General features: G+C 35.0%; 1 protein-coding gene and 1 long non-coding RNA gene across 3 annotated transcripts in view; one reads left to right on the forward strand and one right to left on the reverse strand.

The window, feature by feature from the left end:
• Positions 1-15,112, reverse strand: part of LOC145681989 (uncharacterized) — a 194,689-nt gene that overhangs the window by 64,134 nt on the left and 115,443 nt on the right. The gene's annotated exons all lie outside the window — the stretch shown is intronic.
• LOC145680799 (uncharacterized) overlaps positions 1-15,112 on the forward strand; it is a 241,866-nt gene that overhangs the window by 22,613 nt on the left and 204,141 nt on the right. The window contains exon 2 of one of the 2 annotated variants that reach the window (XR_014130679.1): positions 2,413-2,579. This is a non-coding gene — a long non-coding RNA (uncharacterized LOC145680799). Of the gene's footprint in view, positions 1-2,412; positions 4,270-15,112 lie in introns of those variants that run through there. The other variant, XR_014130678.1, reaches the window with a different exon arrangement.

The following is a 15,112-nucleotide window of genomic DNA, read 5'->3' on the forward strand; positions in this document are numbered from 1 at the left end:
ACTTAGCATACGTTATCCGGATGTTACATAGACACTGCCCTTAGATGTTACATCATGCCGTTGCAGGATGTCTGACATCTAACAGTTTTCCGTATATCACATGCAGATACTTATGTTACCTTCGTCAGCTATATGGTATATACGTCCACTTGTATGTGAGATCCTGACCGCCTACATTGTTTCATACGGAAAGTACGTATAGATAGTACACTTATACAGAAAGTATTATAAAACATGAGTTTTCAGTTATACGTCTGCTGTACGATAAATCCAAAAACTACAGAAATTACGCATGTAACCTATCTTTTTAAGTACGCCACCTACATTTTTTTCTCGGTGTTCCTTTTTAACTTCATCACTCTTGAACCACTCGACCGATCTCAATCAAATTTTCAACATACATGAGTTTCGGGGCAGGGATTACTTCAGGCTATTCACTTTGATGATTCAACATAGGGGAGGATGAGGGGGAGAGAAATTTAAAAATGATCAAAAATGACCAATATTAGTGTTGAATCCATAGCTTTTGAGGTCGATGAGGGAAACAGTGACACTTCTGATTCTGTTTCAATCCACGTTCAGCCCTGATTGTTGGAGAAAGGGATAGTACAACATAGGGGATGGGGATAAACACTTAAAAATGATCAAAACTGACTAATATTAGTGTCGAATGGATAGATTTAGGATTAGGTGAGATTAACAGTGACAATTCTGATACCATGAGCCGTAGCACGGAGGAGGGAGCTATATATACCGTGTTGGAGGGGAAGGGAGAGAAAAATTTAAAAATGAGCAAATATGAGAGATATTAGTGTTGAATCCATAGTTCCAGGGTGGATGGGAGAATCTGTGACACTTCTGATGCTGTTTCAATCCAGGTTCATCCCTGATAGTTGGGTAGGGGAGGGTACAACGTAGAGGAGGGGGATAAACATTAAAAAATGATAGAAAATAACGAATATTAATGTCGAATCCATAGTTTTAGGAGTAGCTGAGATTAACAGTGACAATTCTGATGCCGTGAGCAGCAGCACGGAAAAGGGGGAGCTCTATATAATAATAATAAGCGAAAATGACTAATATTACTGTCTAATAAATAGTTTCTGGGATCATTCAGATGAACAGAGTGACATTTCCGATCCGGTTTAAATCCAAAATCAGCCCCGCCGCTTGGGGAACGGGGACATATATATATATATATATATATATATATATATATATATATATATATATATATATATATATATATATATATAAAGATAATCGAAAATTGACACTATCAGTCTCGAATATATAGTTTTCTGGGTTGCTTAGATGAACAGTCATACTTTCCATCCCGTTTAAATTCAAATTCAACCCCACAACTTGGGCGAATGGTAGGAAGAGATATTTAAAATGATCCAAAATGACCGATATTAACGCTGAATGCACATATTTTGGGATCGCTGAGATGAACGATGACATTTCCTATTCCATGGCCCGCAATAGGGGAAGGAGGGGACCGGGGCTTGTTGTGACAGGGGCAGGTTATGACAGTTATGTTTCTATTAAAAGTGCAAACAATATACACGACCTGGCGACGCTGATTGACGCCTACAGTCACGAATTCACAGACTATTGTTTCCCATAAGTGTGAGTCGCGCCAAGCCAGAACAAAGAAGAAAGTTGGTTTTGAGGAGGTCTTGATCTATTTTTCAATGTAGGTTTGATTTATGTTTTCTTCAATATAAAATAGTTTGAAATATTAATGGTATTTTCTAAAAAATAAAGCAACTATAATACGCATGTAAACGGTTTTGTTTCTTGGTAAAGTAAAACTGAAATACTGAATTGCCAATAAAAGCAAAAAAATACCCATTGGGGCTAGTTGTGACAAACTGCTAGGGGTAAATTGTGTCAAATATCACAACTGACCCCGCAGAAAACCAGACAATGGAAGTTTATTGTCTAATTAATTTTATTAATTTTACGTAAGGGATATTATTAATGTTTTGTTAGGAAGTGGACACGTTATTAGAATTGGGAAGAAATTTCCGATTTCTAACGCATAAAATCATTAGCACACTGTTGATTGTATATGCATTAATGTTTGCAGATTTAGACTGGTTTCTTTTGCATATGTCTCTTGTAGATGAGTATACTCAAGGGACTCCGGGTTCGATTCCCGGTGGAGACACAAATGGTTCGGATCCCAACTTAGTTGTAGGTCCCTCCTTAGGACGTCATCAACATCCCATGGAAAAGAAAGGCAAACCGCCATGGGTTCACTTTGCCCAGAGACTTTAAATCAAAGACTGGCCTTTGGACAGAACACCACATCATCATTAACAACAATAACAACATCCTTTTGCATGTACTTTGCAGCAATTTGAATTTGCATTTTAATGTTTGCTTCAATCTTTCTCGTTGCAGATGGTACGAACATATAAGAGAAAGAGAAAGGCCAGATACCAATTGAAGTTCACATAGATGCAGCACGAGCATACCACGAAAACAAGGGATCTTCAAGACAAGTGCAGCACAATAGGAGGTTAATAGACAATCATTGCACAGATTCTGCAAGAAGCAGTTTGTTGCAGGTAATTAGAACCTAGGACTCAGCTTAAATTTCATGCAGAAGAGATTCGACCGACTTCGATTTCATGGTAAAGGTCCTACTGGAAGTATTGCAGGAAATAATCCATTAAGTTGGATGACAGAAGACCTTTTTGTGCAATTCATGGAGCATTTTGTCAAACATACAGGCAGTTCTCTTCAACACCGTGTCCTTTTGTTGTTTGATAACCAGTAATCTCATATCTTAGTGCAGGTAATCAATTATGCCAAGAAAAATGGTGTTATTCTCCTGTCATTCCCATCTGACACGTCCCATAAGCTGCAACTCCTTGACAGAGGAGTACATTCTTCATTTAAAAAGTTAGTTGCAAATGGAATGGATGCATGGATGGAAAATAATCCTGGGTGTGCATTTAGTATCTATGACATTCCGACTATTGTGAAAACGGCATTTCCTCTTAGTGTAAATAAATCTAATATTCCTAATGCATTCAGAATAACTGGTATATATCCCTTTAATAGAGACATTTTACAGATGATGAATTTTTGGCACCGCAGATAACTGATTATTACATTGAAGATGATGACCGCATTATAAAGTTAGCACTAGGACGTACTTCGCTAACACATCACTCAAGTTCAACAACATCCTCATTCTCAACGAACTTTTCAGATCATAATGAAGAACAAGGACCAACTAACATTACACAAGAAGTAAATTCAGAACTTCCAGATTTACCTGTGAAGGAAACAAACCAGCCTTATCCAGCAACAAACCGTAAAGAATCTGAAACCTTATCGACTGTTGACAATAGACCTTCTACAGGGAAAGAAAAACCACAACTGTCGTCTATGCAAATAATGCCTTAAGACGAAACGCCCAGAAATTACAGTAATCCTCATCATGTTAGTCCTAGCGCCCTTCGTTCGTTACCAAAGCTAGATCCAGGGAAAGTAAACGAGGAAGGAAGAAGCGAGCATCCGCTGTACTCACTGATACTCCAGTTAAAGAAATATTAGAAGCAGATGCAGGAGCAAGACATGAAAAGTCTCTGAAGTAGGGTATAAGCCATAATATTCTGAACAGCTCTATTAAAAAAGGGGATGGAAATTTCAAAACGTAAAAATGATGGTGAAGATGATTGTTTTTGTCTTGTGTGCCTGGAACCATTTTCTAATTCCAAACCCAGAGAATCGTGGGCTCAATGTGTTGACTGTAACCAGTGGTCACACGAAGCGTGCACAGAAGGTAATCCTATTTATGTATGCCACAACCACAACTCGGATGATGATAGGGGGTCTATGTAGTCTAGGTTTGCATCATAAGTCATTTCTGAAAGAAATTGTGATTCTATTATAAAACTGAGTATTAGGAAGGAGGTATTGTTGGTGCATTTAACTGTGTACGACAACGATAATTTAGAAAGAGTATTCACATGAAAAATTGAAAGTAGTTTCTTTATGTATGCAAAATATATTTGTTAGGAAACATTACGTTATGTTTAGCACAATTTATATTAAAATTACATTAGCGAAATCGGGCACATTTCTTTCTGTCACAACTTACCCGATCAATGTCACAACCTACCCCATCAAGGGGCAAGTTATGACAAAACATTTGTTTTTGTTTTTTCTATCGTATTGTTCTTATAATGAAAAATACAGATGCAGAAAAAAATATGGAAGTAGTCTAATGTCCAAACTTTATTTTAAGACAACATTTTCTGACATTTAATAAAAACAAGATCCTAGAAAAAATAAAAACTGATTTTTTGTCACAACAAGCCCCGGTCTCATATATATATATATATGTGTGTGTAACCGAAAATGACCAATATTGGTGTGAATTCCATGGTGTTCGGGGTTGCCGAGATAATCAATTATTCTTCCGATGCTGTTTAAATTGATGCCATTAAAAACGAAAACAACGTGTTTCACGTGTATTAAACACATGAGATACGGTGCTGTACATTTAAATTTTCATTTCAACGCAACGAAGCTGGTAATACTATATGCTAGTGGATTATACCTTAAATTATTTCAATATCTCATTTTATACTTTAATTCATAACAATCAATTGCACTTTAATTACCGGTGCTCGTTGGCAAAAGGGCAAAATTCAAAATTTGTCAATTTAGTTATTTAATTAGGCTCATGATTAGATTCCTTTTTTAATACCAAATTACAGTTGTTATGGTTAGAGCCAATATAAGTTTAGATACAACGCAACAATGTTCTTCCTTTCGGGTACAAACATAAAATTGTAAAATGTATTCGTATTATCATGATACAAATCAGAGATCACAATAAACTATAATGAGAATTAAAGGAAAAAGAAACAGACAGTAATTAATATAAACATTAAGATTGCATAACGAGAAAATTATTCTACTAAGAAACTGTTTGGGAAAATAAACATTATTTATAGTAACTTCGGTTCTTGAGGATCTAAAGTTTTGGTTTGCCTCCTATTGTAAGAATTCCTGCTACCTATCCAATTTCAATTGCTATGAAATCTGATAACATCAGTTGTATTAGGCTGACCATACCTATTGTTTTTTGAAAGCAGAATTTCTCTTGGAATTAGGTTCAGTTAAATTGCCTTTTGTATTAGATCTATCTTGTCTTATATTTATGCTGTGTTAGACACTTGATTTACTATTAACATTATTGCGTACATTCTTATTTGCACAAGACTTTTTCGGAACATATCTCGACATAAAAATTATCTCACCCATTTTGGCTTCGAAAACATAATCTGGTTAATTAGTTTCATTTTTATTGAAACCGTTAAGAAAGGGCAAGATTGAACTAACCTTCATTAAAAACGGTAAAGAAGATCACAGATATCCGGATGAATGTTCAAATTGGAATCGATTAATTGCTCTAAGAACAGCTTCCATTTTCTCTACTAACCCCTTATTTAAATCGGAAATGGTAAATATCAAACTCTTCCAGTTTTAGTATTCATTACAATAGAGTAAAATCGTAATGGATGTCGAGAAGATATGCTCTGTAATCAAGTAGGAGTCCAAGAAAATACTCCATCAAAACTTTAATTTCTCTACTAAAACCGGAAGTGTTATAAATCTATTACCACTTCTGATTTTCAATATTGGGAAAATAAAAATTACTAACCAAACTCCTTGACGTGGTGTACACGTGACACTGCTTCTTGGTCTGTTTTTCAAAATGTTGTTCCCGTGCCAAAATATTGATTATGCAAATTGTTTGGGGATAGAGATATACAAACATCTATCACAAATATATGCCTATCTATCTATCTATCTATCTATCTATCTATCTATCTATCTATCTATAGCTGCTCGAGGTCTATTTCGGTCCCAATAATAGATATTGCTTTTATTTTCAGATATTCGACATTTAGCTGTAATTTTGAGTCTATCATAAGATTATACTTATGATTAAAAGTAAAAATTAATAAAACAATATAATACTTTTCATATACGCTCTTTGTTAAAACATTTTGCTTCATGAAATATTTACAGAGTTTACGTATTTTCTGTAAAATGGCTCTTATTTCAAAGGGAGTGAGATTTGATTCCACCATTTTACATTAAAATAGTTATAAAAAGGTTTATCTACTATATTATCGATTCACAAATAAAGAATTTTGCGTTTTTTGAACAATAAAGTCTCTTTGAATCAGTAAAACCCACCAAAGCTTCTTTCTGTGAAGTCAAAAAATCGAAGAACAAAAAAAGTTTTTGTTTTGGGTCAATTCCGGTTCAGAATAATAATATATTACAAGATGTATTATCATAGAGAATTTCGTTAATTTATTATTTAAAAATATTATATCTATACCATATCTATCGTTTTGGAAGGTTTATTACGGTCCTCATTTCCAGATAATTTTCGAAAAATATTTAATAATTGATAGGTTTTTGATCGAATTTAAGTAAAATTTTACCAATTTACGCTAACCGTTCATAGAAATGTTATTACAAAGTAACATAGTAAATAAACGAAAAATAAAGAATTAATACGCAATTAATTTTTTTGGTCATGAGGTCTAGTGTGAACTTTTTCTAGTTATTTCATAGTATTACAACTCATTAAATTTCATACTTAAGAACTTAACCAAAGCAAATCTTACCACTACCATATGAAGGTTGTCTCCGCTTAAACATTTCTTAAATATTGTAGTTGGAACATTGAAGTTTGTCATGGCTACCAACATTATGGATAACATTTTGACATAAAGAGACAATAGACAAACCACACGCTTCTTGTTGTAATCTTTTCGTCGGATGAGCAGAGGAGAGGGGAGTATTTGTTGCCGTACGGAGAAGAGGGGGAGAATTAGTTTCTTTACGAACTGGCCAAACTGCCGCGTACCATTCATATCTCGGTTGAATGGTTGATTGACAGTTCAATACACAATGACAGAGAAAGTGGTTTAGTGCTGTGATGATGTGCGTGTATTAGTAAACAAAAGAACTGAGACTAGAATTTAAAACATCACCTCGTGGGCGGTACAACGAGGAGTTAACCTTATAAACGTATATTTTCTGCTACATTCTTTTTGTCGTAACTTCCTTAGTACCCAACCGAATTTCTTCAAATTTTCACCAAAGAAAGCTTACACTTTTTTTCTTTTTATTTGTTAGTACAAGTAAAGTCAGGAACATACATTAACATTATTTTTTAACCGAAAATATAATTTCACTTTTGGCACTTCGAGCAATTAAAATAAAAAAGAAAGGTAGAAAGAAATCTCTCGGGGAAAGTGTATCTGGTAAGAATTTTAGGAGTCGTTACAGCAGTTAGGTCTATATTAGCGTTTGTATATCCATGACACTCAAATTATATAAATATATTAAGCAAAATCCTTTTAAGATATTTAATAATCTCGTGAAAATCATATTGCTGTTATACCTACAGAGTAATCATTTCCTACTTGTCTATATACAATAGGAACAAGCTTTTACGATCAGAGCCAGGAGAGAGAGAATGAGAGCAAGTTTTTTTTTTTTTTTTAAAGTGAAATGAAATCTTTCAGTTTAATGTCCCACGATTATGCCCTTTAGGCTAAGGTAGACAATGACTAAGGCAAGTGAATGATGATGGAATGAGATGAGATTTCGAAGGAAACGGGGGTATCCCGAGAAAACCCACAGACATGATGTTCATCAAAATCTTACTTGGCCGGGGATCGAACCAAGGGCCCCTCGCACCATAAGGAAGCGCTCTATTACTGGGCCACCATGTCCCCCTTAGAATAGGTTGAGAAGAGAAACGGAGGGAATGATGTGAATGAAATTGAATAGAAAAAAGCTGGCAGTATTCGATTAATCACCAATACACGAACAGTGCATCTGCAAAACTATCGACTTCGTCTTGTTTGACTGTATTTTATCAACAGTATGTTTGCTGCTTTCTTGCTTTCTACGTGTGATTTGCTGGGAACACGAGCAACAAACTGTGACGTCGCAGAGCATCCAGTTGAAAGTGATTGCTATAGAAGGATAAATTCTATCACAATCCGAAACTGTCTGTATGAAAAATTCTTAATTTATATTTGCATTGACACGAAATGCTCCACTCGGGACCATAGGCGTCAATACGTGGATGTTCCAGGACTCACCGCCCATTTGAGATTCTTAATGGGTACTTAGCACAAATTGGATTTCTGCGTTGAAATTAACATCGAATGTTTTTTTTTATACCAATAAAATAATTAGGTAATATAAAATGAGCTTCAGCAGTGAGTATAATTCATCTAATTACACGTTACAATTTTAAAAGTTAAGACAATGACCAATGCTGCTTACACATTTAATATGGGAAAATAAAATTTTAGTGTTCAGTCCAAATTCAATAAAAAAAAAAAAAAGGCAATGGGTATGAAAAAAAATTGACGACTTTGCAGTTTGAAACTAATTTCACAGTTCATTTGATTTCAGAGGCCAGTGTCCCTCCGTTGATAGTCTTTCATGCATCTCAAAGGGGAACCTTAGATTGATAACCACTAATCTATTGAATCTGTTGAAAAAATTAGAATGAAAAACGTTGTAACTTTTCTTCAAAAACCGCAGATGAGCACCCACTGAAAACAATATTGAGTGAGTTTCGTTTCATAATGCGAAAGTACGGTAGACTTCTAAACTCTAGGAATTCAGTACTCAAACTTGAAGTAGTACATCTCTAACCACCGGTCCTAATAGATTAATTAATACGATCACAGATAGAATATATTCCTTGGACACTGAATCCATATCAAAAAGGCATTACTCGTTGTACTTGGGGAATAGTTGAAACTGGAAATCATTAATTTGAACCACTTTCGGATTGAGCAGCCGGTTATTGGAGAAGATAGAACATACTCTTAGGGAGCTGAATCTGTTGCAGAACTCTGCATCTAGATATATATCTCTTATCGTTTTTCCTCTACGGAAATCAGTATTGGAACGGGAAGTAGTAGTAAATTCCGGCTTTGGTAGAGTGTTGTGGGCTATGAAGATATGTTCTCTTAACGCCCTGAATCGTTTGCAGAAAACAGTTTGCCGCTACATAGACCTAGTACCACTTTTATTCTATGGCGATCAATGTTGAAACTAGAAGTGGTTAATTTGAATCACTTCCGGTTTGAATACATGGTTAATGATGGAGATAGGACCTATTCTTGGGATGATGAATCAATTGCAACAAAGAGCATCTTCATATCTCTTACAGTTTTTGTCCTATGAAAATCTGTACTCAAACCAGAAATAATAGTAAATTTGAACCACTTCCGGTTTTGGTAGTGTTGCGGGTTGCGAATATATGCTTTAGTGAGACACTGAATCTATTGCAGAGCACCATATACCGTTATCTATTACCACTTTTGTTGTATGACTAAATTTTAAAACCGGAAATGATTATTTGAACCACTTCCGATTTGAGTAGAGTTTTAATGAAGAAGGTGAGACCTATTCTTTGTACAATAAATCGATTCAGAAAACCACATCTCGATATCTTCTAACATTTTTTTCTCTATGGAAATCAGTATTGAAATCGAAGCAATAGTAACTTGGAACAACTTCTGGTTTGGGATAGTTATTGTATGTTGCCCGTTTTCGTTCTAAACAAACGTTGAAACATGGAATGATTAATTTGAACCAGTTGAATAGATAGTTAATGGAGGAGATAGTAGCTATTCTTGAGACACTGATTCGATTTCGAGAAAGCGCATCTCGATATTTCTTACTGTTCTTGACCTGATTCCTGTTGACAGAGGGTCAAACGGAGAAAGTCGTTCTATAAGTCTTCCGACACTTACGTTTAGCATAGTTTGGAAGTATAATAAAAATTGACGCTTATACTCAAGAAACAAACGTGATTATGAAAATCTTCACGTTAAATAAAAAAGTGTCAGTATCTCGAAATGTGTGGAAAAGAATTTTGAAATTAGAAGCACTTTTAACTTCCGAGGTTGGATTAAAGTTTAGCGTCTCATTTTAGCAACAAACGTGGATCCATAGCTTATTGTGGTATCCATACCACATGAGCTCTCACCATAAATCGAACCAGAACGTTCCGTGCCAAAAGCGTGTACGCTACCCATATGGCTAAAAAGGAAGAGCTCATGTGGAAGTAGTGTATTATTATTATTATTATTATTATTATTATTATTATTATTATTATTATTATTATTATTATTATTATTATTATTATTATTATTACCAGAATGTTATATTTGAACTAGAGAAAGTATAGAACGATATAGAGATTAACACTTGAGCCTTCTACATTTTTTTATCCTAGATCAATCCAGGCGTGGCTGTTGCTACATTGTACTGACCACGAGAAGCGATTTGGGAGAGTCTTGAGTCGAAGTGGTGTCCTTAAAATGTTTTTCGTCTCGAAAAATATACCTTTGTCTATTGGAAGACCTTTTTCTCGCCTAATATGTCATCAAGAACATCGTGTATCTCTCGTCTCATGGACAACACTACTCCTATATGTTAAATGATTGTGCAACCACTTATTTTTAACCATAAACATGCTTTTAACGTGTTTGTGTAAATGATAAATATATGCTCTCGAGCGCAAATTTGTTTCAAATATTAATATAAATAAAACTGAACAAGAAAGTACAGTTTACGTTTTTGGAAGATGAGTGCAGCAATTGCATGCTGTAATATTGAGTATACGGCAGAGAGTTTCAATTTCTTAACATGAATAAGCCCATTTATTTTTGTGGCTCTTATACCTTCTCCCATTGTTTTCAAGTTGTTGCAGTCCACTTCACAATCCCAAGCAGTATACTTCCATAATACTGTAGTTACAAACAGTGAAGCGCATGCTTGCTCTTTATTTACATATTTCTATTTTTTCTAGGGGGGAGGGGTCAGTAAAACAAAGAAGTTTGGGGTATTAGTTACTTGTCTAAATACAAAAAAGGATATTGTATACTTCTAGACCTACATTACAATACATATCTGGGAAATGAGCCGTGGGACAGGTGTAACAACGAGGGGCGTGGTCCACTCGCTCTTCTTAACCCCTTTGGTATTGTTAATGCTTACGAATATATCCATTTAAAAGTGTTTGACTCAAATATTTGGTGTCCCGACAAAACGTACCAGCGACAAAACGTACCACTTGAATTTTCGCGACAAAACGTACCACTTTTGACGACCTGTCATAAATGACAACCTGTTATGGATTAATTAAAGCATTTCTGATATTTATTCCACGACAAAACGTACCACTTATATAAATTACAACCTGTCTTGGACTAATTAAAACATTTCGGATATTTAATCCGCGACAAAACGTACCACTTCAAGTATTCTTTTTTACAGTGTCTTCACAGATTATTCTCCAGATCAAACAAACTTCTCTTAAAGATTCTGTACGTGACAAACTTAGCATTAAACACGTTTATCAGCGAGTAAGAAAACACGAGTCTTCCAACATACATTAGACCAATGTGGGTGCTTACATATCTAACAAAAGAGAACATAATGTTAAGAAACTACTTCCTCATGAACAGGTAAAACAACGGCAGTATAAGGTTGAGAAGAACAGACAGGTAATGTGTCGAGTTGTCAAAGTGCAGAAACTCATTGGTAAAAGAGGACTCATTTACAGAGGAAATGTAGCAGCCTATAAACTGAAAGACACAGCTATAGATCATGGAAACTTTTTGGATATTATTCCTTTCTTAAGCAAATTTGATTTTCTGCTTAAAAGTAATTTAGATAAGGTCACCGAGAAGAGTCATATACGAGGAAGTAAGCAGGATAGTGGTCGCATAACTTTTACTAAACACGGTGAACTTTGTTTTGAATGCTATCAACACACTTATCAGAGAAGATATTTCGAAAGAAGTCTCTCAAGCTTCAATATTTTCTGTTCTATTAGACACTACTCAAGATATAGTAGTTTTAGGCCAGTGCTCTGTTGTTTTACGGTACTTTGTTAAAATGGTTGTTAAACAAAGTATTGTTGTCATTGTAAAATGCATATCTACCACAGGCCAGTGTCCTTGCGGTTTACTGCTGGAAATTCTGCAGAAGTTGAACCTTGATATTAAGAAGTGCATTGGAAATTCAACCGATGGCTCACGTAACATGCAAGGACAATATTCGTTTTTTTTTTTTCAATTCACCTATGATCAGTTACACGTGTGATTCAGTTGATTTTGATTTCAACGGCCCTTTTAGCAGCGAGGCTATATGAGACGGGACATACTGATTTACGGGAAATCCGAAGCACATGAGCTCCAGCCAGGAATTGAACCCAGGTCTCCCACGACAAAGGCGCATACGCTAACCGCTTAACCACTAAGAAACTCAGTTACACGTGTGGTGTTACGCTCATATACTCAATCATGTCATATGTGATCTGACAAAAAATTGCATTGATTCTGTGTCATTGTTCTGCTGAATGACTGTGCGATATTTATGTGTGAGTCTTATCAGCTAATGGACATGTGGAAGATCAAATGTTAACAAAGGCGTCTTACAGTTATTGCGGAAATAAGATGGTAGAAAACACACTGTTTTTTAGAAAAAGTTTGGTCATTTTTCGAACCCAGAAAGTGCTTTGTATATAGAGTTGACCATAATGATTAAGAAAATTGCTTCTACAGAAAATATCAAACCAAAAACTAGGTGTAAAGCGAAAGGATATATAAAAGATCTTCTCAAGTTCAAAACAACTCGGACAGCACAAATGTTCCTTAAGATATTTCAAGTGATGACATCTCTGTCAAACTATCTCCAAATAGATGGTGCTGCTAGTGTAGTCCTATCGGATGGTGCAGACTACTCTGTTTCAAGTAAAAGAGTAGAGAGATGATTTTGAATCCGTTAAGAATGCAGCATTAAGCTTTGCAGAATGGGCCAATAACAAATTTGAAGACTTAGAACGTGATTTTTGTTTCTATTGACCTGTCGACAATTCGCCTTCAGAGATGGACAAAGATTTTCCTGTGAATATGAAGATGAAGCTGCTTCTATCCAATGACCAGGTACTGCATCGAAGCATTCAACACAATATTGGACATAGTAGTTTCGAGTATTTCTTCAAGATTCAAGAAGCAATGTACTTTATGGATTATTTGGACCCTAGACACTTCAACCAAGTAGCAGAACTTCCAGACGTGCATTTCGATAAACTTACATATTTTCTGAAAAACTTCAGTTAGGAATTTTCCAAGGATACTATAAATGTATTCTCTTGGACTTTTGAAGGACGTGGATATTCTTGAAAGTCAGTCTTGATGACGAGCACAACCGAGAAAAAATGACTGTCCTGATGGCGGAAGTTATTCAGAATTAGTTGAAAATACATTTGTTTACAAGGAAAGCGAATGCAAAACGTGTTGCAAAATTGTCCAATGTGCTGTTTTTTAAATTTGCAGAATTGTAAATTTTGCAGTAATACTTATCCAGGTTTCCAGCATACAAATTTTTGTTGACTTTGCTCGTAACTCAGGTAACATGTAAAAGAAATTTTTCAAAACTGAAATAAACTGAAATACATTAAAAATAGGCTAACGAGTACCATGTCTCAGGAACATTTGAAAATATTTATGTTGATGTCTATTGAAAAAGATTTATTAAAAAATATTTCGAATGCAAAAGTGATAGATACAGTAGCATCAAAAACTAGTACACTAAAACATCTGCTAATTTTGTAATATAGTATACGTTCTCCTTGAACTTCGTATAATATTTTGAACAATTCAGAATAATATACTGATGAAAGAATATCAGGTTTTAATTGTCAATTGTTAATACTATTGACTTACAGTAGAAAGAAAACTGTGCAACTTGATTTGTGACATTGAGATGCGGTGGCCCTTGTGGGAGAAAGCGCCCGCGCCCCTCTAATAATACCTATCCGTTCCTGGTCCAAAGCCTAGATAAAGTGTGATGGAAATCAGCAAATATTTAAATATTGCATATGCAAGATTCTTGCTGGTCTGGCGAGAATCTTGCAGGTATGGCCTTGGTGTTGCGAGAATCTTGCAGGCATGGTCTTAGTCTTAGCCTTAGTCTTAGTCTTGGTCTTGCATCGGTACTTTTCTCACCACCAATCTGTTCAACTTTTAACCTTATTTTGGCTGATATATATATACTTATATGCTGTCCTATAAAGTGGTACGTTTTGTCGCCTGTCATTATTTGATGGCTGATTGGAAGACTCTTCGCAACTAGCCCTCCAGGCAAGTGGTACGTTTTGTCGCTTGTCATTATTTAAAATGTTTTTAGAAAACCCTTCACAAGCATCCCTCAGGGTAAGTGGTACGTTTTGTCGGTGGTATGTTTTGTCGCTAGTACGTTTTGTCGCGTATTCAAATATTTTTATCTCCGGCGAGTGACGGAAGAGTGAGAAGAAAGGGGAGAGTTACAAGCTGACAGAAACGTTTTACAAAAATACACAAGTATGAGCATGATGGTGGTGTATACAATAGTATTCGAGTTTTTTGCACGAGGACAAGGAGGATGCTGTTTAATTTATTCGGAATTTGTTTCAATGAATTCCATAAATTTATATCTTATTTTATTCCTAGTATGCCAAGAGATTGTTGGAGTGGTTTCCAGTCCTTAAATACGATGAAGCACACGTAACAATACATTTTATGCCTTGCAGTATATGATATATCTCATTCAACTTATGTATAATAAGGTCGAAGTAAAGCTTTTGTTTAGAAGCAACTTATGTTGAACAGTAATTCTTCAATATAATGCGTTCAGTGCACGAGGAAATCAAGTCTATTTCTAGTCATTTTGGACATACTTCGTATATGAGATATCTACTTGAAGCTCCTTTCAGAGCTTAAAGGAATCTTTTCCAAATGTATATAGCTGTAATAATAATAATAATAATAATAATAATAATAATAATAATAATAATAATAATAATAATAATAATAATAATAATAATAATAATAATAATATTGACTTTTCCACGTACTTACATATAGGGCTGTAGGCGGTATACGCTATACACCTTCTGTTTAATCTTAGTCGTTAAAATATACCTTCTGCATCAAGGCGTATATAGCAGAACTTTTGTTTAGTTTAAACTTAT

Source organism: Thermobia domestica, chromosome 3 (assembly GCF_964235325.1).
Source record: "Thermobia domestica chromosome 3, izTheDome1.hap1.1, whole genome shotgun sequence".
Taxonomy (NCBI): domain Eukaryota; kingdom Metazoa; phylum Arthropoda; class Insecta; order Zygentoma; family Lepismatidae; genus Thermobia; species Thermobia domestica.